At 41.2% G+C, this 21,912-nt stretch overlaps 1 protein-coding gene across 1 annotated transcript in view; it reads left to right on the top strand.

Moving 5' to 3' along the window:
• The first annotated feature begins 11,099 nt into the window (after positions 1-11,099).
• Positions 11,100-21,912, top strand: part of Vsnl1 (visinin-like 1) — a 120,836-nt gene continuing 110,023 nt past the window's right edge. The window contains 1 exon segment of the mRNA NM_012686.2: positions 11,100-11,325. The gene's annotated coding sequence lies outside the window, so the exon portion shown is untranslated.

Here is a 21,912-nt window from a genome sequence, read left to right as displayed (position 1 = left end):
GACTTGGCCAAATAATTGCAGAGGTCTATCTTGAGCCAAGACCCTGGCAATTTAAATAATCCAGGGACAAACTCTACCCCACAGGTTCTGCTTCATAATAAAGTTGAGCATAAAGTCAAAAAGAACTTTATGTCCTGGTTAATTTCATTGACCATTCTAAATATGAGTCCACTGAAAGGGTCTGGGGTGGTCAGGGGGAAGAAATGTTCTAGGAGAGAAAAGAAAGACATAAGATGTAATTAAGACATTGAAATGTGGGCTGGAGAGAGCTTCCAGCTCAGTTGCAGTTGGATTTTTCTGTATCTTGTAACCAAAGTATGTGGTGTCTTCAGAAAGTTGACTCTAGGTGACTATAGGAATTTAACGTTATGTTATAATGTATATTTTCCCATGGAAACCTGCTAATCCATTGAGAACTTCCTCATTTTGGTTATAAATCTGAAAGGGATTCTTAATACTACAGCGAAAAGGCAGGACTTCCTTTAGCTGTGGAAATACTATGAGTGAGTCTGGGGTGGCTTCTGCTCTTCAGTTTAGACATACAATTTGGTGGGACCACTGATCATCATAGCATGTCACTTACTCTACTCAGAGTTTATCCCACAGAAGGAATCACCATATGCCCCAGAGAGTGCTGTCCTCCTCTGAGGGAATACAGTTTGTCACAGAACTGAGGACATTCATCTTTCGTATCTTTCCACACAGTTACATTATTGAATAAAATACCAGCAAGGGACTGGGGAGATGGCTCAGCTGGTAAATGATTGCCCCACAAATGTGATAACCTGAGTTCAGAACCCTATCTAGCACCCATGTAAAAAGTTGGGTATGGTAGTATCTGTCGGCAATGCCAGCACAAGGTAGGAAAGTAGAACAGACAGATCCCAGAAGATCAGTGGCTCCAGTCACTGAGCTCCAGATTCAGTGAGAGAAACTCTTTCTAGAAAAGAAAAAATAATAGAAATACTGAAGAAGACATTCAACTTGGACTTTTGACCTCCCCCATACACCTACACACATGTGCAGATACATCCATAAGTACATGGGTACACACCAAAGTGAACACATCCATATACCACACACATACTAAATAAATTAAATAAATAAATTAGGTAGATAGATGGCTAGCTGGATAGATAGACAGATAGACATAGATAGATAGATAGATAGATAGATAGATAGATAGATAGATAGATAGATAGATAGATAGATAGATAGATGATAAGTGGTTTGAATATGCTTGGCTAAGAAAGTGTCATTTTAAGAGGTGTGGTCTTGTTGGAGTAGGTGTGGCCTTCTTAGAGGCAGTGTGTCACTATGGGCATGGGCTTTGAGACCCTCTTTCTAGCCATGTGGGAGCCAGTCTTCTGTTCATCTTTGGAACAAGATGTAGAACTCTCAACACCTCTAGTGCCATGTCTGCCTGTCTGGATGCTTCATGTTCCTGCCTTGATGATAATGAACTTGTAAGCCAGCCTCAATTAAATGAGTTGACTTGGTCATGGTGTCTATTCATAGCAGTAAAACCCTAACGGAGACAGACAGACAGACAGACAGACAGACAGACAGACAAAATTTCAAAACTAGACCAACAAGTAATCATTATTCATTATGGGAAAGACCAAACTGAAACATCCAGAGAAATAAACAAGAAACCCACTCCCTTGAGAGCACCCATTTAATTTCCCCATTAAATTCACTCTTCATGTTACATAATGGCTGCAGGATAACCCCTTAACCACTGCTATGAGAACTGGAAGCCCATACAACAGTAGCAGAGTACAGTGACTGTGTTCTCTTTTCTACACTTAAGTAGCAAACTGTTCACTCAGATTTTAGGTTAAGTAAATACAAGCAAAAATAATATCATTAATTGCCCATCTCTTAGATTGACATGGTTATTACCTTAAATAACAAGAAAAGGGCATTAGAAGGGTCTATTTTTAATCATTTAAATTGGATTCCTACAGACAATGGAATAAACTTGAGCTTTGTAAAATTGTCTTTAATCCATCAGCTTCAGGTTGCTTTCAGAGTGGATTCACTCTCAAGTTCCAATTATTTATTTTTCAAATAGTACAAGACATGTGAAATTTTTCAAATTGATCCCAAGTAGTAAGAATTTAGGAGATCGTGGCTGTCACAGAATTTATTCTTAGGCTGTACCCATTTACTAATGACCCTGAACACTATGATAGCAGATGATAATATGTTATGTTGGTCAAACTCAAATGTGAGTGCTCTTCAACTCTAAAGCTGGTCCCTTTAATTGAGTCTAGTCAAGTGGCCACACTATGCGTGCTGTTACTGTTTTGTTATTATTTATTTGTCTATTAACAGGAATAAGAACATACAATATGTTCAAGAATTCTTACAGTTTAATGTATTGCTTTATTTTATTCTTTAACCCAACCCGCAATCAGTGTATTTGTGCCAAAATGACTATAATTTACACAACCAAATACCTTTTTCCAAATTTGGATGATTCCTAAAGTTTCACCCTCTCACCCCGCCTCTCTACAGTCACCTCTCTTCCTCCACCATCAACCCCCATGGTCTTAGCTCTTTACCTGCCTGTGGGTAACTCTAGTTCTGTATCCCAGACAGAGACCTCTTATCAGTCTCACCTCTGCTTAATGTCTACTGACCTCTCTGTGTGGATGTGACACAGCTTTCCAGATGACAAACACATCCAGAAGTGAAATTCTTCCCCGTTTACATACTTACTGTATATTGTTATTGAGTTTCTATGTGTAATGTGACCAGACACATGAAAGTCAAAGGACGGACTAAGGTGTCCTTGCTGTTTTTCCACTGCATACTCCAGAGTAGCTGCTGCAGGAGTTTCTGAAGATTCTTTTGTCTCCTTCTCCTTCTTTTCTGGAATTTCAAATACTAACACTAGGATTTTATGCAAGTTCTAGGATTTGAACTCAGTTCCTCACAGTTGCCTGACAAACTTTTGTTCTAAAATTTTACTGGACCATCTCTCAGTCTCTCTGTTTATTTAAAAATGTGTTTCTTTCATTTTTGAAAATCAATATCATGGTTTGGGAAGCCCAACTCCAATTGGATGATTGTGCTTCACTCTACCTTCCCCTTTTTATGTAAGTGAGCATCAAATTCTGTAGACCTTCCTGTATGTTTAGATATTTCAAAATCTAGTTTTAATAAGGGCTCTCAAACACTTCATCACCCCTTCTAGCCCACCATCCAAAGGTAGGAGAAAAAAAATGGTAAATAGGACAAGGGGATGTGGATCTATTTAAAAATAGTTCTTGGGGAGATTCAGTAGTGTCAGGATACAAACATGAATCAGCAGCGGCAGCAAGATCCAGCAGAAACCACCAGGCCTCAGCCGAATCAACACAAGTCAGCAGGAGTGACCAGAATTAGCCAGGACACCAGGAGAATTTCTCTGCTGTGCCTCTCTCCACAAACTAAAGATCTGTAAAGACATGAGACCAAGAAAGCTTTGCAAGGCTAGCTATGCAGGTGCCCTGTAACTGTCTACTGAGTCTTATTTACACTCTTTCCAAACATCATGCATCCTCCCACAGGTCTTGCCTCAGCAAAACACCACATGAGTCTGTATCACATGACACAACCTTCACCTTCCCCTGACAGCTTCAAATCAATACTATTTCCATGTCCTTGGCAATTTTTCTTTGATAAGCCCATAGTCTGATGTGATTATAAAAACTTTTCTTACAATTCTCTTCACCTCCAATTAAACCTGTTTTACTGCCTGGTGGTTTCAAAACTAAAAACAAAACGGGAGAGTGCAATTTTGCCTTCTAATAAAATCATACGCAAAAATTGTATTTATATAAAATACATATGTTAGTTATTTTTCTATTGCTATAAAAAGACACCACGACCAAGGCAGTAACTTACAGGGAAAAAAAGAAATTTATTAGAGACATAGTCCAGAGGGTGAGTGGGAGGCATGGCAGCAAGCAAACAGGCAGGCATAACACCGGAGCATTAGTTGAGAGCTCACATTTGATCTACACATAGGAGATAAAAAGGAGAGCACTAACTGGGAATGGCATAGGTTTTGTAAAATTCAAAGTCCATCTCCAATATCACACCTTCCCCAACAAGGCCAAACTTCCAAATCCTTCCCAAACAGTTCCACCAACTACGGAAAAGCATTTAAATATATATGTGAGCCTATTGGGACCATTCTCATTCAAACCACCACACCATATAAAACTGAACCTGTCCTTGATTGAATATATTGCTTTAAAAACTCTTCAATTAAGTGCCTTGGATTCCCAGTTTAACTTTTCCATGGAACTCAGTAACAAATGGTTAATAAACTGTCTGTGTGTGTGTGTGTTTTTTTAATCTAACCAAAGAAAACAAATTGAGTCAAATAATTTTATTTGTCTTCTATGAGTGTAGATAATAATAATTCCCATTCTTTTTACACTTGAACCCGCTACTCAATATTCTTGTGATTCCAAATAAGAACGTGCACCTGGGGAATGAAAGGAACATTCTGTAGCCTCAGAAGAGTAACTGAGACATGTGATTAGATTTCTCAGTCACACCTACTTCAACAACAGTATAGGTGTAACCTTTAGAAAGTGTTATCATATGGCCTTTCCTTTGAAATATTAAAAATAAAGATACTGGTATCTGGAGATCAAATAATATGAGATTGTGAAGTTGTGTAAGAATTGTAAAACAAAAGATTTTTCTCTTGTTGACATAAATTATTCATTTATTTTATTTTATACAACTTTAAAATACGGTGACTACATAAACAAGATCTGAACAATGGCAATTTCAGTAGACATGCCAATGTGGAGGTGGGAAATCTTGTAGTTTTTTCTCTGTTTAAAATATGTCCTATATTTGTATTTATTCTTTGAATGTCATACAATGTATTTTGACTATATTCACCTTCTTTCCACTCATGAACTCACAGCACCTGTGGTTGCCTGCACAAACCTGAACAAGATCAAGCCAACTCTGGCTTCTTAGGAGGAAAAATCTGTTTTCTTCAATGGTATGGACTCTGGTAAGTCAACATGTTCCACTGAATGGCCCTACACCCATGAGTACATGGGCAGCATAAACCAGAGTCGGTGGTTATTTTTAAAAGAGAAGAAGATCATGAAGTTGGGGGGGGGGAGTTGGAGAAGAGGATTTCTCTATCTTTAAATTTTCTTTTGTGGCAATTCCATACGTGTATACAATGTTGACAATTGAATATACACCTGCAATGTATTTTGAACATATTCATCTCCATTATTCTTCATTTCCCCCTCCTTTTCTTGGTGAACCTGCTATTATTTCCAACAATTTCCCCTCCTACTTTCATGATGTTTTCTTAAATAATTACCTACTGAGTGTATGAGTTGGGTGGGAGGGTGAGGCAGAGTTCGAGAAATTGACCATTGGTCATAGCACTGAGGAAATATGACTTTCATTCCATACAGAATTCATTGCTAAATGGGTTGTCATTACATTGCAGCCTATCTTTACTCAGAGACATACATTTTATGTTTTGTGTGTGTGCTTGGTTGTCCTTCCGAGTTGCCTTGTGAAATGTGTACATTCTGTGAGAAGAAAGATTCTTCTGTTAAGGGACGTTATCTCAGTTGAACTTGAAGGATTAATAGGCCTCTTAAAGGTCACCATTAACTGCCAATAGTTTCTCAAGAAACTACTGATTCCTTTTTCCACCCATGAGGGAATGTTGACACGTCCCATCTTGTGAAGATCTCATTCATGAAACTAGCTACTGTGTGTTTATAGTTTCACCAGCCATGTCCCATCCAGAAGACATCATTTCACAGTGCTCCTCCACATTCTCAGGCCGTTACGTTTTTCTTTTTCCCCTCTTCCACGATGTTCCTTGGGCTTCAGAGAAGGTGATATGTGAAGTGCTCTTTATACATGAGCACTTGGCAGCCATTTATTCTTAGCCACTAATAACTCTGCATTAACTGCTGCCCACTGCAAAGCAAGCTTCTCTATCCAAGGCCAAGAGCAGCACTGTCTGTGGCATGAATATTTAGAAGGCATTTTGACAGCATGTCTATTTTGCAAAACAACTGTAAGTAGGCTCCCTCATATGTTCTATAACCTTCCCAGCCATATGATTTTAACCAGACATGCAATACAAGGTATTAGCTCCCTCTTACAGAGTGGACCTCAGGTCCAAGCAGAAAGAGGTTGATTGCTGCGTCCATATACCAGTTGTGACACTGTCACAACTGTGGGTTTATCTTGGCTGGCAGGTCGGTATTATGACACAGTGCCCATAGATGAATAAGACTGTGGATGACTTTTCTCCCTCAGTAGCTTGTCTTGCATCTCCCTGCCCTAAGCACTGTGAGTACAATAGAAACAGAGCTTCTAGCTCAGCTGCAGTTGGATTTTTCTGTATCTTGTAACCAAAGTGTGTGGTGTCTTCAGCAAGAGTCTTATAATAGTGAAACTTGCAATGTATTCCTAATGTCCAGAAAACAATAATAAAAAATGAAGATAGGTTTGTTAATGAATGTTTTTAAATAGTTTGAATGTTAATTCTCCACTTGATCACACTCAATTCAAATGAGAGTAATTTGACCAAGACACTCCTGTAATGGCTATAATGTTTCTTTATACCATAAAGATTTTAAGTACAGCTTAAATGACCATTTTAAAACAATGTAACATATTCATTTTGCTTTCAGAAATAAAATGTAGACAGCCTAAGCTATTCCTTAACAATTACTAAGTGGGTTGTCATTACATTGTAGCCTATCTTCAATCTGAGCTGTACAATTTTTATTTTGTATATGTACTTGGTTGACCTTCAGAGTGACCTTGTGAAATGTCTATGTACTGTGAGATTTGTCTGCTAAGGGATGCTATCTCAGTTGAACTTGAAGGATTAATAGACCTCTTAAAGGTCACTCAAAGTAAAAGAGTTTCCCAGAAGAAGGAATTCTTGCAAAAAGAGACATGGGTAATACATTATCATGTGCTTCGAAAGCTACAAGTGCCACAGTCTAACAGGGAACAGGGAGCTAAAAAGATACAGCATGGAGAGGGTTTGTATGGGCCCACAGGAGCAGGAAATGTTCTCTGCTAAGAGTGTTTTTTTGTTGTTGTTGTTGTTGTTTTGTTTTGTTTCATTTATTCTGTATGGATTGGATTGGATTAAAAGGAGACACTACATAATAGTTTTAGTCACAAAGGTAATGATTTTGTAATTGTGAGAGTAATTGTGAGAATGGAAAAAGATTGGAGGTCTTTTGGCCCACATGCATGAGTTCAATTCCCCAGCACCCACATAAAAATAGCTGAGTACAATGAACTATAACTACCTCAGAGCTAAAAGGCTGGAGAAAGTGAGTCCAGTCCAGTCAGTTAGTGAACCTCTGTTTCAGTGACTAACCCCATTTCAAAATAAAATATGGTGGAATGAATGAGTGAATGAATGAAATCAATAGTGACTAAGAACAGTACCCAAAGAAGACTTCTGACTATCTGCATGACCACATGTGGATAGGCACACACACACACACACACACACACACACACACACACACACACACACACGTGTATACATACAATACACATACCAAAGGAAAAAGGAATGAAAAAAAACTAATCTCAGACAACCATGAAAGGCTGAACTGTGCAGTGGAGGATGGATTGGAGTCAGAAGAGAAGATTCATAGGATTTCAGTGATGGTTTAATGAAGTAAGGTGCAGATGTGCTAGTTTAAATGACCTGCTTAGCACTATATCTATGAAATGCACACACAAAAATAACTGTAACTATTCTTTGTCAATTTAAATGAATGTCTCCCGTTGATTAAATTAAATTACACCTCTGTCCCTTTTCTCTGCCTTGCTATGTCCTTCACTTAGTTTTTCTCCCAGTTTTCTGAATACTTTCATGTCAAGCTAGCTTATGTATTTTATACACAAGCACTTCAATGTCACCATGAGGTCACAGGCCCACAGGCTTTGACTGCTTGTTCTGATGGCATTTCATATACTCATTAGCATTCCTGTGCTCCTCTTAAAGCTGGTGGGAATGTTAAATGGAGCTGTGTATACTTACAAGCTATTCTTGGTTTTGTTTTGTTTATTTATTTTAATCTAGAATAAAGATGAAATAGAAGTTCTAGAATCTTCTCTAAAGAATATACTTTGTCAAGATGCTATGGTACTTCATCCAGCAATCTTGATATTTGAATGGCCTAAGCAGGAGAATTGTTGCAAGTTCAAGGTAAGCCTGGGCTACATAGTATGCTCCAGGTCTCCCTGTTCTACATAGTAAAACCAAAAAGAAAAAAACAAACCTCTATATAAATGCTGAGAAGATACATTTCAGTTATTCTGTAGAAATAAGTGGTATGTGGGGTGGTAAATATGCTAATTAGCTTGGGGCATTTGCTTTACATTGTATACATCCATACTTATAGAATAGCATCATTTCCTATCTCATAAATACATCTTTATAACTGGTCAATGTGCAGTACAATTTTAAGAGTATAATTTGCAAGGAGAAAAAGGAAAATGACTCCTCAATTGTTTCTGACCCATTGAGGATTCATCTAGTATCTGTAAAAAAAAAAAAAAAAAAAAAACCTCTTCCTCCTTATAATATCTTCCTGACTAGCCTTCCTTATACTCATCCCATCCCATATTCATCGCGAATACCCAACGTGTATAAAAGCTGCCAGTTGACTTTTTGATATAAAGGAGTGGTGTCATGTACATGACACTCCTCAGTCAACATGAGGCTGTATTTCAGTCCTGTATCCTTATGTACATAGCATCTCTGGACTACATATCATTGCTGTAGTTCATGGTCACTAGGGACACCCACATTTGCATGAGAGAGGAGACAGTAGAGGACTCACGCTGAAACCCTGGACAGTCCTACCTCAAATCTACAATCTGGAAGAGAAGACATCTTTCTGATTCTGCTGGCCGGTGTTTACTGTCTCCTAGAGCTGGTCTTCCACCCCTGTAACTCAATAAAAACCACTTAATTTTTAAAACGACCCAACATATTAGTAGTATAAAGTGGGTATAACATTGTAAGTGAAGACTAGATTAAGATGCCATAGTTTGGACACCACACAACGCTGTGGAATTCAACGGAATTATTTCTGAAAACACAACCAACAGCCTGCTTTCTGAGAACAAGCAACTAAAGTCAAATGTGCATTTTTTTTCCCTAAGCACAGAGCAAAGTAATTTATCTAAAACTGAATGTTGTCACCAGTGGGCCCCCTGGGACTCAATAAGCTGGTTGGTCTGGTTAAAGCTGAGAAATAACATCGTGACCCCTTCAGTTAATACAGACTGCAGTGCATTGGCTGTTCTCCAAGGAGACACCAGACCGCCTCAGTGGGGAAAACAAGATGGGGCATTGCTTTGAAAACTCTCCTAGGTGATCTCCCTGGCTAACAAAAGCGACTTATTCAAATCGGACTTGAGCCACTAGTCCTTCGGGAGAAACCGAAAGAACCCGCCTAGCCCGCGGGGATGCCCTACTGCGCAGTGCGCACTGCGGCCTGGGAGCGCAGGGCGGGCGCCTCGGGATTCACTCCGTGCTCGGCTCTGCAGCGTGCCTTGTCCTAGCCCCCTGGTTTTCACTGTCACCCACACGTGGCGGAAGAGCTCTACAGGGAGGGGATGGCCACTACCTCTGTTCTGGGATTCCTGAAGGTGCGCTGTCTTTGGCACCTTTCTGAGGAGTCTGGCCTGGAAAGAGCGTTCATTCCTGAGCTGGATGAGATTAGCTTTGAACCTGCTTAGTGCCATGGCCTGAGACCCTCTCCCAGTTTCTCTGGCCAGCCTTAGTAACTTCAAATGCATTCCAAGTCGCTCTCCCAATTTGGAGACTGCTGCCGCCTGGCAACCGTTTTAAAGCTGGTTGACCACCAGGGGCGCTCTAGGAATTGCAGTTTCTCTGAATGTACCAAGGTGTGTAAAGACCGTGGGCAAACGCAGAGCACCGGGATAAAGGAAAACACTGGTTTTCATTAGGTTCCCAGACCCTCCTTTCCTTGAAAATGAAGTTCCCACAAGAATGAAACTCTAGACAGATTGTCATAAACGCCATCAACCCTGTAAACACAGGGCAGTGCCTGCTAGTGGGTACTCCAAAGAAAAATCAGAGAATGAGGGAAACAGTAAATTGGAGAACCCCATCAGCTGGGAGTATTTGAGAATTCGTCCTTGCTTTCCAGGTAGAGAAGCCACCAGCATTTACTAGGCACTACTCTTTGCCAAGTTTTCTAGGCTTTGGCAGGCCAATGGGCAGCGGGGTAGAGCTGGCAGAGGACAGCCATTTAGGAAGGACCTTAGGGATGATGAGGAAGGTGAAACCCCAAACCTTCAACCTGAATCTGAAGGGTTATTGGCTACTTTCTCTCCACACCTAATCCTTGCCCGAAGCAAAGAATATTCAGTATGTAACTGCTTTGTGTATAAAAGATGGCACTTTTCATCATTCGTGGATAGTCACCAAGGTTCAGAAGCCTCAAGACCAGCTCTCTAACACCCATTGCTTCTACATGGCCCAGCCACCAGACACTTGGCTCCCATTCTCCAGTAATTCTCTCAGTGGCGCAAGGGCAGGTGCTTAGGGCTCGCCTGGCAGCCTTCTCCAGCGATTTCTGCAGTTCTCTTCATCCTACAGTCTGACAAGAGGTGGTCAAAGGCTGGGCTAAAACTGAGTGCAGAGAGGAAAACAAGCCCACGTGTTCTTGTCTCCTCTGGCATAGCTTTCAGTCACTTGGCCCCAGAATTTCAGGGAGTGGTGAATGAACACCATCTGCCCTACCTCGTTCCCATCCTGGTACAGGGATAGAGTTAGCCGGGCTCCTTTTCCCGATCTCCTTTTGAGTGTCTGCTAAAATCCGGAGCCTAGGAATCTGCAAAAACTCCGAGCCCTGCATCTGAGCATGCGCCATCGCCAAGCGGCTTTTGGTCACAACTCTCCAGGCTGGGCTGCGGAGCGGCAGGAGGAGGGTGGAGGGAGAAACGAGGGGGCGGGGGGAGTAGAGAGGTGGAGGCTCGCGCGCTTGCGCACGCAGCTCCAGGGACCCTAGGTTTTCTATGGGATTCCCAATCTGCAGCAGAGATTCACCCGAGCGTGTTGCAGCGGCCACTGGGCTTGCAAGGCGCAATCCAAGAGGGATTTAAGCAGCCCGGAGCTCCCAGAAAAGAAGCGAGAGAGAACCACTCACAGAGACGGTTTAGCCGTTAGTCTGAATTAAATATATATATTTTTTTGAAAGAACTGTTTAGTTTTATCATTTTCCTTAAGTGACGGTGCACAGCGCTATAACTGTAAGTGGAAAATATAATCTTCGTTGCATTTTTTGCATGTGTAGCGCAGCCGATTGTCAAGAGATGCTTGGGCTATTGTCACATATTTTGCTTTGCATAGATGTTACTAAATGCATGGTGACAGTTGCCTTGGTTAACGTTAGTGGGTCGGAATGTGCTGCTGGTTCATAGGGGACCTTTTGGAATAATGCGGTGGGGGAAGGAGTGTTTATATGCGGCGTGTTCAGGGGACTTCGGCTAGATTAAAGACAGGTGAGACTAGGAGCTTTTTCAGTATAAGACTACAAATAGGTAGGTTTCCTTAGACGGACTTAAGTAGCTAATTATACGACTGTGAAGTTTCCCAGTTGCTGATAAAACTATTGAGCGGTTGCAGTTAAGTACCAACCTGTCTATACGTGGGATTGGTGCACCATTTTTTTTTCACGGTGGAGAAGCACAAAAGGTGTTTGCTAAGTAAAACTGAGTGGACGAGGCTGGTGTGGGATTGGTTGCTATGCAGGATGCTAGTGTTTAAAACCCAAGGAGTTAGGCACACAAGTATATTGCTTAGTACTTGGAAAAATGCTATTTTCTTTTTCTTTTCCCTATTCGTCGCAATGATGAATTGTTAAGAAAAGCAAAGCTCTGTTCTACAGCATCTTTGATTTTGAGCAGAGTCGAGAGTGGCTGTATGAAGACCTAACTAGCTAGCTACCTGACTCTGCATTCCGCATTCGCCTTCCGGAATGCAGGGCTGGGAACTGCACCCCTTGGCATGTTGCATTTGCAAATGTTGCTTTAAAGGAGAAAAGGTCGTTCTGTGTTTTTAACTTAAATTGGGTTGTTCCTGCCTCGGAAAGTGGAAGAGGGGTCTTCACAAGGTCAAACCCTGTTTGAGGGAAAAACAGATTACCAAAATATACCCTCCAAGGTGTGAGAATGTGTAAGGGCAGGGGGTAGAGATGCAGGGATGTTTCTCACAGGCAGGAAGAGGGAGAGAGCTCATCTCTGCGCGAATGTACTCAGTGAAATGCCAGAGTGGGAATCCATTTTTCCAGAGTTGCCCTCCTGTCCATATTTTGGAGACTAAACTGAGATGGAATTGCTGGTGGGTGTGGAAGGCACAAAGTACACACTGTCTGAGAGCCACATCCCACTTGAAGGCATGAGAAGCCAGGGAGTTTTATATCCACATATTTTTCCCCTTAGTTTAAAAGAATTTTAGGCTGAGACAAATTTAAAATGAAACTTGTGCAAACTCATTTTAGCCCATTATCATTTAAAGTGTCTCCATCTGCGTGTGTCATGGGGGTGGGGTCTGCATCATTGTAGACCGTACTCACCAGTGTCCTCTCACCAAGATCGGGGAGCTAAACAACCCCCAGAAAATGCTGCATTGAAGCAGACTGGCAGAATGGTATGAGGCAGACAAGAGAAGAGGGGCTGCTGTGTACTGGATTTCCACAGAAAAGTCAATCTGATCTCTGGGATGAAAATAAATGAATGTAAGAAATAAAAGAAACAAAAGAGAGGAACATTTTGCTCATCTTTCGATGGTTTGATCAGTCCAGCCATTTTTCAGCCCCTCAAAGGAATATGCGATTTACTTCAATGCATAAAATTTGGGCTAGAAAATTCGAGAATAGCCTCTCCCTGGAAATCCAAAGTAGACATCACACAGCCTCTCTCCTCTTCCTTACTCCAGGGCAGAAAGACCAATCGTGGTCACATTTGAGCCATACTTATTGCCATCCCTGAGTTGGCATTGGTTCAGTGACCTCTGTGTGTGTGTGTGTGTGTGTGTGTGTGTGTGTGTGTGTGTGTGTGTGTGTTGCTCTGCATGGGTAAATAGATGGCAGAGGAAATGGGAGAGTCACGTATTAAACATCGCTGATGCTGTGCCTCAGATTCTCTGGCTCCTAGGTTGACAGGTATAGAAGCTAAAATCAGCCAGAGCCCTTTATAGAATAGTCCATCTATTCTAAAGCTCTTGTTTTACAGATTTGGAAATGAGGCCCACAGCCATGCAACTAGATGAGACCAATTAACTTCCGGCCTATGGGACAATTAAAAAAGTCATGTTGAGTGCAAACATTCTCTTCTCCTCTGCAGTGTTCAGCATTCTCAGCGATACTGCTGTGGTCTTCAGATGTATGTGCCGTGCTCATTTCATTTGGCATGAGATGGTCTTGCTGGGTGAGGAGGGGCTTTTACGCTCTCCATTGCCCCTCACCTCTAAGAAACCCGCCTCATTGCGTTATGTTTGTTTTCCCTTTTGACTTTTAGTCTACTCTCCCTGGCACTCTGTGCATCTCAATTTATTTAAGACCTTTAGTGTTTCTGGGAGGCATCAGCAAACCAGAGGCAAGGGTAGATCCTGTATGAGACCTGCCTGGGGTAGATCCATTTCTCCTGGCTCCACTCCCAGAATCCCTCAGTGGCTCCAGGCTACAGAGATACTGCAGGTGCCATCCCCACCCCTCTGCCAGTCTAGCCTCCTCCCAAGCTGCTGCAGCTGCAGGAATGGGAATGTTGTGGAGCAGAGGAGCTGCAGGATAAACATACAGTGGACTCTGCCAACTCCCCGGGCTCCTGGAAGGCAGGAGCCAAGTCAGAGATGTGCATCTCCAGGCTGTGTGGAAATCCTCCAGGGGAAGTCACCTGCTGTGGGGTGGGTCAGAAAGGCTATGGAGAGAATGCTTGGTGGGGTTAGAGAGAAGGGTAATGAGGCCCCGTGACCCCTTTGGAGCTTTCGAGTATGCATGCATGCATATGCACACAGCTTTTCTTTGGGGTGGTATGCTCTTCCCTCTACGCAGCTTCCTTCACTCGTTAACTGAACAAGAGCCATAGTACATATATAGCCCGCTTCATCCCTCCCCACCCTCCGAATTCTCTCATCGTTTCCTTATCCTTTGCTCCACCCTTCCCCCAATTTTCTCATTTTTCCCCCTTTTCATCCATAAAAATATTTCTAGAGTGCCTACACACAGTTCCATGCCTTTAAGAGATAATCTTGGCCCTCCTGTTCTTTCTCCAAAAATATAATCTCCCAGACACTCAGGAAGACAGCTACAACCAGCACAAATGTCCCCAGGAGGCAATGCCAGCTATTCCTATCCCCCAGATGATGAAACATGGGGGAAGGGAGATGCAAGGTGGTACAGGGCAGAGGAAGGCCTTGGTGGTGCTTTTCCATTCACAAAAGGAGATAAACAGTCTTAGATGACGTTCAATCTAAAAGGGGAAGAGTTCTGTCTTGGATATGTTTTATATATAAAACATAAACATATATATACATATACATATATATATATTTTCTCAGTTAATTAGCTGTGATGTTGGAATTTTGTCCCAGACTGTTCTTGATACCAGGTAGCCTCAATGGAGACCCAGAGACCTGTGGCTGCTAAGGGCCTAGGAATATGTGAGCTTGTTCTGTAATTGAAAAACACGCCCAAGAATATTAATAACCTTCTGATACAGGATTTTCTAGATAGAATAGCATGACCAGGAGGGTTGTGTTTAGTGGAGCTGTATACACATGTGGATTCTGAACTGTTCAGAGGGACTCCCAAAGGAGTTTTGTAGAATGGCTTCCAGCATCGAGATCAGTAGCAAACGTGCAATTTCTTCTTGCTAAGCCCAGTGTGTTAAGGCCCTTCCAAAAGGTCATTTTCGTCATACAGAGTGGTTTCTGTGCACCTCAGATTTGTGATTACTGGGAATGTAAAACAATTGTTTTTATAGAGGGAATTAAATTGCGTTCATAGGGGTTTAGCAATGGTTCAGTTGGTGAAGTGCTTATATGCAAATATGACACTCCACATTCAGACCCTAACACCTGCATGAACACCTGGGTAAAAGGGTGTATGTTTATAATCCCAGGACTGGGGTGGTGGAGACAGGCTGAGCCTTGCAACTTACTGACTTGCCATCTTGGCCTAATGAGGCAGCTCCAGATCCCAGTGAGAGATCCTGCCTCAAAAACAGAAACCAACAACAACAACAACAAAGAAAAGAAAACAAGGGGTAGATAGAGTTTGATGTATGGCTTCCATGACTTCCATGCATATGTGCACAGACATGTACACTCACACATGTACATGCAAACACACAAAGAAGGGAACTTATTCAGAAAATCTAAGGTTTGACTTTGTCTATCTCAGTTTTATGTAATATCATACGTTTATCACAACCTGAAAAACAAAGAAAAGATGTGTAATGCCAAAGAATGATTGCTGTTTCTATCTCCCTCATAGTTATCTAGTCCATTCCTCTAACACAAATAACGTAGATGGTATTTAAGAAAAACTATCGGGTTGGGGATTTAGCTCAGTGGTAGAGCGCTTGCCTAGCAAGCACAAGGCCCTGGGTTCGGTCCCCAGCTCCGGAAAAAAAAGACAAAAAAATAAGAAAAACTATCACCTTTAAGACTTTCTGAACAGTATGAAATCAAGGTTTTAGTGAGCTTTATAGTATTTCTACAATATCTACATATATTTCATAGCAGAAACTAATATTTCTTAACTGAATATTTGCGCGTAACTTTCAAATAAAGTAAGTCAATAATTTCTGTGAAGACCATATGCATAATTAATTCTGTTTTAAGTGTCTTTGGGGGAACTGGGGAGATGACTCAATTGGTAAAGTGCCTGCTGCAGAAGTGTAAAACCCAAGTTGAATCCTTTGCAACCATAGAAATTCCAGGTACAGTGGTGTACATCCATCAGCCTAGCACTGATGAGGGCAGAGACAGGCAGCTCTCTGGAGGTGACTGACCAGCAAGCTCAGTCAGTGGACTCTGAGATCAGTGAAGGGTCCTGTCTCAACAAAGAAGATGGAGGGCAATAGAGGAAGACGTCCAATATCAATCTGATATCCACATGTGTGCTCGTGAACACATGTACCTTCATGTGCATACACACAAACAGATGGGAATACAGGCATCTCACACACACACACACACACACACACACACCACACACCACACACCACACACACACCACACACACACACATACACCACACACACACACACTTACACCACACACACATACACCACACACACACACTTACACCACACACACACACATACACCACACACACACACCACACACCCACTAACACACACATACACCACACACACACACCACACACACACCACACACCCACTAACACACACATACACCACACACACACACCACACACACACCACACACCCACAAACACACACATACACCACACAAACATACACCACACACACACACACATACACCCCCACACACACACACACAGCACACACACACACATACACCACACACCACACACACACCACACACACACACATACACCACACACACACAATTTAATACATTTTTACTAAAATTAAATATTATATATGAAAGAATATTTTATAATTTAATATTTATAATTAGTAAATTATACATCGGTTTTTATTTTCAAAGTAGAATACTGGGCTAGAGAGATTGCTCAGCCATTAAAAACTAGGCTTACAACCTAAAAGACAAGAATAGCATGTCAATCTACTCTTTTATTGACTTTTCTTTCTATTTATTGAAAATGGATTTTTTTCTCACATAATATATTCTAATTACAGTTTCCCCTCCCTCTTCATCTCCCAATTCCTCTCCCCTTCCCTTCCCATCTGAATCCATCCCATTTGTGACTCTCATTGTAAAACAAACATGTTTCTAAGGGAATTTGATAAAATAAAATATAGTAAGATACTATAAAACTGCTTATTAATAAGCAGAAAGAGTAATTATATTGTCTATATCTAGACTTGACATTGACAGGTCAACAAGGAAAGATAAACATAGACAACGACAGCTATGCACTGTATTTACTTAGATCTGGTCTTCAAAGCTATGGAATTATGTTCATGTGGTCCCACTGGGAAGGGACCACAACACTGCGTTTCCCAATGGTTTGCTTCTAATGATGGCTTTCCTTTCCTGGTTCGATTCACTGAGAACTTTGCTAGGTGAAGGATCTTGGCAATGCATTAGAAACTACTTAATGAATGAAACAAAAAATGGAATAGCGAATTATTTAGGAATCTTAAAACTTATTGACGCTTTAATAATAAGGAGCCTGTGAATACATTACAGAGATGCTCTATAAATGTTAGCTACCTTAACGCACACGAAACAGGTAAGTTTCTTTTTCTGGGTATCTCCATTGTCTTGCTTCAGTGCCAGCCTTACAGAGACGGTCTGATATGTAACCAACGATTGTTTACTTTTGATAAATCATATGATAATAGCCATTATTTCCCATGACTTGTTGGACAATGTCTGGATGAGCATTTTATACTCTTTTGTTCAAATTACAATTAAAACCTAGAGTGCTCTCATCCACCAAGTGGCTCTCGATCTCAAGATAGATAATACAATAGTTGCTAGCCTTTATAAAATTAGAAATTGGGTCTCTTAATTAAAGATATTTCATTTTAAAGACAGGCAGTGGTGGTACATGCCTTTAATCCCAGCCCTCAAGAGGCAGACGTTGATGAATCACTGAGTTTCAGGCCAATCCAATCTACAGACAGAGTTCCAGGACAGCCGGGACTATACAGAGAAACCTTGTCTAGAAAAAAACAATCATTTTTTAAAAATATTTCTCACAAAACACAATGTTGACAGATCAGTTGAAAATATTATCAGTTATTATAGGCCCACAAACAAAACCTTATTTTTCTCAATTACCACTTATGGAAGCATCTTCCTAAAAGCACAGCCTCTGTCCTCCCTTACCACCCTACACTGAATTTAGTAAAAACAGCTCAAGAGCCCTGCCTTGTTAAAGGATTAAATGTTATACTCCAACATTGCTACTCTTCACTACCTTCCAAAACACACCCTCCTCACACCCACCCTATTACTCAAACTCACCCCATGACTAATCTTTCAACCCGTATCTGTGGGAGGAGACTTTTAGATTTTACTCTTTCATTTTTTTCTCTCAGGGCTTTCTTTCATAGTTTAAAAGAAAATCCAAACAGCTTTTTCCTAGTAAATCAAAAACTTATTTGCATATTTTCCACACACACACACACACACACACACACACACACACACACACACACGCACGCGCACGCGCGCGCACGCTAACCTTACTGTTTTTAACAGTTCTACGGGCTGTTTTCCCTTTCTTCTACTTCTTCCCCTATTTACTGGGGCATGTAAGTGATTTCTAATCTACAGACTTAAGGAACATCTTTTCCTCCCTTTACCATTGACAAATGTTGGTCCTCCATTTTGAGGCTTCCATACAAGTTCAAGATGAGTATGAAGTAGGATTTTTGGTTCCAATCTTCTGTGCTGATTTTCTTAGTTGTAAATAGAGGATTTAATATTACCTTGTAAGAGTGCTGAGGTCAACTGTACAAATGTACATATAGCAACTGAAATAGTTAGCATCTAGTAAGCAATCTCTCCCCATGCAGACCTTCTTTGACACCCATCCCCCTCTTCCTGCCCCCCTTCTCAGTCTGCATTTCATTATTTCTCCCACTCTAGCTTAGGTGTGCTCGGCTGTATTTTTTTAAGAATGTTTGTCCTACTGAACCAGGCTGGGAGCAGAGTTATTGTTAACACGCACATGTGCCAGGTACTGTCATGGGTGTAACATGAGAGAAACGATGCTAACACACTTAGTGTCCTAACTTAGAGCTGTGTTTCTGCATCCAATTGAAAAAAAAATCTTTTATTGACTTAAGACATACTTTGTACTACGAAATCCAAAGTTTCATGTGGACAACATTCAACTGACGGCCAGCCGTCTCCCACTCCAGTGACGCAATGGTGTATTTAATAGAATCATTTCTTTCTTTGTGGTTTCTTCCAAGGTGCCTCTCACACCTGTACGACACTGCAGGAAGCACTGGACTTCACCTCTTGTGCCAGCTCTGTCTCAGTCACTTGCGTATGCTTTGTCCATCAAGAAAATGCCCATCACATAATACCAAGAAAATGGCAGAAATGAAGACCGTAGTGATGCATGCAGAATATGTGCACATCGGGCTTTGACTCCCAAAGCCTTCTGTTGCTGAGGGTTGTAGAAGTGCAGTCAAATGTAAATAGGCCATGAGCAAAGGGCAGCCCTCTAACAGAGGTGACAGAGGAAAGATATGCACATACAGGTAGATCAACACATACACTCATGGTATAAACCCTCACTATCTTCACTGTAGATTATTTACTAAATTTTTCAGCAAAAAAAAAATACTTTAGAGAAGGGCCTGAAGATATATCTTAGCTGTTAAGACTGCTCTGGCAGAAGATTCAGGTTTAGTTCACATGGTAGCTCATAATTGTCCACAGCAACTCCATTTGCAAGGGATCTGTTCCCCTCTTCTGATGCTAGGCATGAACACAGTATACATGCATACATGCAGGCAGCACTTACACATATAAAATAAAAGTCAGTAAATCTTAAAAACTATTTTAGAGCAATTGATATATAATAAATCAGTGCTTGTAGAAATCCCATTAAGATGGCGTATATTGAAAGGTCCCCATTTTGCATACTTGGAAATGATGGTGAACAGCTGATAGTAAGGACATAATAGAACTTATTTCTTGAAGATAGTTCTTCAAAGCTTTGATGGTTACTTTTCCTCGAAGACTTCTCTAGAAACATTTCTAGAGGAGAAATGATCAACTGCATTCCATACTCACCCACAGTTCAAATTTTCATATTTATCATAAGTGTATTTGGTCCTGTGGTCAAGGCCACTGTGTCTACTAAGTTTTGTGGAACTATATTTCTAATGCTGTTTGCAAAGGGATCTTGTATTAGAATGTGTGTATTAGCATTTTGTTTTGTTTCTGAAGAACTCAGCCAGGAAACTTGCTTTAACGAGACCAGGAGGTGAACTATGGGGTGAAGATAGCGTGGGGTCAGGACTAATTATAGGACTAATTAGAAATGTCTTTTGGTTGTGAAAACTATACTCTGGGCACCACAGGGTGCAGCCTTGGAGAAGTAACTTCACTTCTCTGAGTTTTAATTTCCTCCAGTGAAAAATTTGACCCAGCCTGATTAATTAGGGGTTAGTGAGAGTTTGACGAATTTGTGAACATACTCTACATATTGTACCCTGTGAAGAAAATGAGATTATTATTATCAGTTTGCTTTAGAATCTTAGTTTAACTTCGGTTTTTCAAAAGGTAACTGAGGAATCAAGACACTGATCTTGTGAAAGATTCTACATGGAGATTATATCTGCGAAAATCAGTCTTTCTGTCCTCTGTCCACCACAACTGCAGGTCCATAGAGAGACTATGCCTATACATAAATAAACTACACATAGCTTCAAGCAAACCTTCCTCTTTTTGTTGTGTTTTGTTTTTTGTTTTTTCTCTGTTTGTTTTTATGACTTTGACTAAAATAATAGGCCTGGTGACATAAGCCTTTAATCCCAGCACTGAGGTAAAGTCAAGCGGATTTTTGAGTTCAAGGTTAGCCTTATCTACAGAGGGAGTCTAGCCAAGGCTACACAGAGAAACCTTCCAAAGAAGGGGGGGAGAGGGAAGGAGGAAGGAAGGAAGGAAGGAAGGAAGGAAGGAAGGAAGGAAGGAAGGAAGGAAGGAAGGGAGGGAGGGAGGGAGGGAGGGAGGGAGGGAGGAAGGAAGGAAGAAGAAATCCACTCTGAGAATCCAGTGTTCTCTTTTGACCTACACAGGGACCAGGCAAACAGAAATACATGAAGACAAAACATTCATACATGTCTGAAGAAGAACGACTCACTCACCAAAAGTTGACAGGAAAGCCTAACTCACCAAATGTTTAAGAATTATCTACATCATCTCTATGAGATTTCCTATGTGGCTGAAGAACCTGAGCCCACAAACATTTCCTAGTAGAGCAAATGTCTCTACTTACAGAGAGGCCTTTGTGGGAAGAAAGGCAGCCATGTTTCATGCCCACAGGCTAGTTCTATCAAGGACCATTTAGAAATAGGATTTTCAACCCACTAAGGTAAAAGGCTTAGAGCTGTAACTGTTCTTTCTTCTCTTGGATTCAAACCTAAACCATGAAAGCACAGCACAGCACAGCTTCCAAAAAAAACAAAAGTCCTATAGATGCCCACACCCACAGAGAGTCTGTGTAGTCCAGCTCTGTACCTCCTAAGGCAGTCAGGACAAGTTTCCTGTGAGAAGAGTGGAAATGGTGGCTCCTAAGCTGTCTACAGCACCGATAATTAAAATCTGATCCTTTCTTAGGAACCCTAGTCTGGACTTGCTAACCAAAACTATCTTTGTCCACTCTTGACCGATCTGGGCACATACTATAATCACTGTGCTCACAGCCACTCTCCTGAAAAACTGGAAGATACTAGAGAAAAGCAACTACATCTGATAAGCACCTGGCTTCTTCAGATGACCTGTCACCAGAGACCAGTAGAATAAGAGTCATTAGTAAATCGAGTGTGCATTACCCCTCAAGGTGTGTTATTCCTCAAACACCTTGGAAGAGTGAGAAATAGCACGGATCTGACTTCCAGAACACTAATGTCCAGGATGCTATGGAACCATCATTTAAGGTCTTGCCTGTTTCTTGTGTCAACCTCTTCCCT

The sequence above is a fragment of the Rattus norvegicus genome, chromosome 6 (assembly GCF_036323735.1).
Source record: "Rattus norvegicus strain BN/NHsdMcwi chromosome 6, GRCr8, whole genome shotgun sequence".
Classification (NCBI taxonomy): domain Eukaryota; kingdom Metazoa; phylum Chordata; class Mammalia; order Rodentia; family Muridae; genus Rattus; species Rattus norvegicus.
Note: the sequence above shows the minus strand (reverse complement) of the source record. Positions and strands in the feature narration are given on the sequence as shown.